Source organism: Talpa occidentalis, unplaced genomic scaffold, assembly GCF_014898055.3.
Source record: "Talpa occidentalis isolate TD23 unplaced genomic scaffold, MPIMG_talOcc4v2.1 talOcc4.15, whole genome shotgun sequence".
NCBI classification, from domain to species: Eukaryota; Metazoa; Chordata; class Mammalia; order Eulipotyphla; family Talpidae; genus Talpa; species Talpa occidentalis.
The window spans coordinates 67330127-67333753 of record NW_023601543.1 but is presented as its reverse complement, the minus strand read 5'-3'; positions in this window follow the sequence as shown (position 1 = coordinate 67333753).

Genomic DNA, 3627 nt, shown 5'->3' with positions numbered 1-3627 from the left:
CATAATGCCTATATACACAGAGTACCTGGAGTCTTGGAGCTGCACTTTTAACTCTTGTGGCAAAGAACAGACCAGGGCTTCTTAAAAACGTGAATGCATATACAAATTACCCAAGAATTTTGCAGATTATGATTCAGTAGTTATGGGACTTTGTCAGAATTTGCACTTCTTTTTTTTTTTTTTTTTTTAAGTTAGTTGCTTTGTTTATTTATTTTTTAAAGATTTATTTATTTATTTATACAAGCACTGGGTACAGTCAGAAGCGCGGGAGGGTGAGAGAATTCACCAGAGCCAGAGCAGGGAGCAGAGCAGGCAGAAGGACCGAAGTACACTGCTGAGGGGAGCAGCGGGTGAGACAGGAGAGGTCTTCCTCAGCATGTGGGACCCTCCTCCGGTGGCCGGGGAGCAGCCGGGAATCGAACTGGCGCTGCAGAGGCTGTGGGCAGCTTCGCAACCCAGTGCTCAACTGCTGCACCACTGGGGAAGCCCCATTTCCTTTTTTTTTTTTCTTAATATTTATTTATTTATACACGTAAGAGCTGCAATGCAGGCCAGAGGTGTGTGGGGGGGGCGGGGGCGAGGAGGGGGTGAGAGCATTCACCAGAGACAGAGTGGGGAGCAGAACAGGCAGATCTACTGAAATACACTGTTGAGGGGAGCAGTGGGCAAGACAGGAGAGATTTGGTATGCCATGTGGGTCACCTCCCTGACCTGGGATTGAACTTCAGCAGCAGATACCGTCATAGTGCTGACACTTAACCCCTTGCACCAACAGGGTGGCCCCAGAGTTTGCATTTCTTACTAGCTCCCAGTTGACGTTGTTTATTCTGGTCTCAGGTTTACCAGTTCAGTAGCAAGGGACAAGATTATATTATTCTGTTGAAATATTTCTCTGTATTCCCTCCACTCTCCCTCCACCAAGATTCTGCCAGCTTACTTGTCCTCATTCAAGTGTGTGGTTAGTTCTCTGCAATTCCATGGAATTGCATCAACATTACAGTAAAAAAATGGAATAGTTCCATTACGCCCACCCACTTATCACCTTTGCCACTAGCCCCTGGCAATCATTAATCTGTCATTTTTAATATGAATTACCCTTTTTCATTTCAGGAATGGTATATAAACAATATGCAACCTTTTGAGATTGGTGCCTTCATTCACAAAACTCTCTGGAGAGTCATTCAGGTTTCTGCCTACATCAAGAGATATCTCTTCTTATTGAAACTAAGTGTTCCATAGTATGAAAACACCACACTTTTGTTTAGCCATTCACCAGTTGAAGGACATCTGGATTGTTTCCATTCTCAATTCTTACAAACAAAGCTGGTCTAAACTTCAGTGTACAGATTTTTTGTGTGAAAATAAGTTTTTATTTCTTTAGGATGAATAACCAAAATTACAACTGCAGGTTAATATGGTAGTTTCATATTTAGTTTAGCCACCTCATTAAGTCTTTCATTCTTCCAGAATGACATGACTAAGTCTGCTAACTGCTGGCTCCCACTGACACTCTCCTGGGTGAAGGGAGAATGTTACCACCACCTGGTGGGGAGGCGGGGGTAATAGATGATCAGATTTCCACTCAGTTTTACCAGTATTATTCCTGTAGAGGAATCTGTGCATTGCTTGCACATGCTGGGCAGGGGAAAAATGACTAACTTTCCCCTCGTCCTGCCAACACCAGCAGGGAGGGGAATCAAAGAGCTGCTCCCTGCTTCTGTGGCACAGGGAGAGTGGTGAGGTGGAAGGTCAGCCTGTGCTTGACCCTAGTGGAACTGTGGAAGAAGGGTGCACCTTTTCTAGTGTTCCATTTGTGTTTGCCTAAAGGAGAGTGACAAATGCCAGAAAGGATTCTGGGATTTTAGCAAGGGCAAACAGGTATTTTTTGGCTGTGCTTGTTGGCAGTTCTGGGTTGGAGGCTTTTGTAATATTCTTTCTGGTATACGTAAAGGTGATAAAACTCAGGGAACACACTGCAGCCTTCTTCACTGAGCAGACTGCAATTTAAACCTTCAAGTAATGACCACTACAGAATGGAAGTGGCTTCCTGTGGATTGTTACAGAGAACGGGCTCTTTTTCTGGTCCCTAGATATTGCATTCTCTGAAGCCTGAGAGCTCAGCAGTAAGACACCCTTCCTTGTAATTGCTCCTTCATAATGAACAAAAGAGGTAAGCTTCAATTCTACGAGCCACCTGATGATTTCCAGGCTCGAGAAGTGCTATCAGTATGGAGAGGGGAGTGTTATTGTCCATGACAGCAAAGGGATCTCTCCAGCGCCACCCCCCGCCGTAACTCCATCACATCTATGAAGAAACAACTTCTTTATGCTTCTAAATGTGGTCTTCTCTTACACCTTTCCTAGTACAACATGCCTTAGGTTCCTGATTTCTTAGTTAATATTTTCATATGGTAGCTCCAGAAAGGTTCTAGAAATCAATGGCTGGGTTTCATAGAAATTATTTTCAACCCCTGTCCCTCAGTTCATGTACTCCCTATGTATAACTGATGGTCAGAGTTTCATGACACTGTGAATTATTAACATTTTAAAAAAAAACAGAGGAATGTGTCAGAGCTGCACAAACAAACTTGGATGTTTAAAGCTCTTTTAAAAACACTATTGAAATTCATATCACGATTTTATCAATAAATAATTATAACAAAGAGCTTAAATGTAAATTTCTTCCAATATTTTGGTTATAGAAAGCATAAATTCTCACTCTATCAAATATAATGCATAATTATAAAATCACAAGTAAATCTATCCAAGTGATCTAGACTTCACAGTACATTCCAAACACCAATGTCTTTTGTAATGAGAAAATAGAATTATATTCTACTTATGAAACTATATTTACACATTAGAACTATATTTGGATATTAAATGAGCTCTCAGCTACATACAAAGACCCCATTTATTAAAGACACAACTAGTTTAATTGTTAGTAGATTTGATAGTCAACCAAACAGTATACATTTCCAAGGTCTGGAAAGCAGTTTCTCAGAGACCACATTTCTCTATCTAACTGTGTGTATCAGAGTCATCCTAGAAGGTGAAACTATTAATAGATAATGGTCCAAAATGTCATATGATTGACTTCATTTGGAGATGAGGAAATTCAAGCTCAGAGAAGTGGCTTGCCTTACTGAACTAAAATTCTTTTAACTGTCAGACAAATAATTTTTCACACAATTCATCAGTGGTTCTCAAATCTTAGTGGTGCATCAGAAGCACCTAGAGGGCACATGAAAAAGCAGTCTGCTGGTCCCTCCCTCAGAGTTTTGATTCAGTTGCTCTGGGGTAAGAATTAAGAATTTCCTTCTCATACCAGATCACAGATTGTTACTGATGCAATCGGTCTCAGTGGCCACATTTTGAGACCACTGAATTGCAGCATTATATCCCTATATTTCTATACTATTTTACTTAAAAAGAACTTTTTTTAAACTTTATATTTTGGAGAATTTTGAAAAGCACACAAAAGTGTACAGAAGGCAATAAGTAATGTCCAGCAATGGCCAATCTAAAAAAAAAAAAATTCTTAACATACCACTTTACTTTTTATGCACTTTTCTTAGGATACAGGTATTCCTAGCAACTCAAAATGTCTCAACAAAATAATGTCTT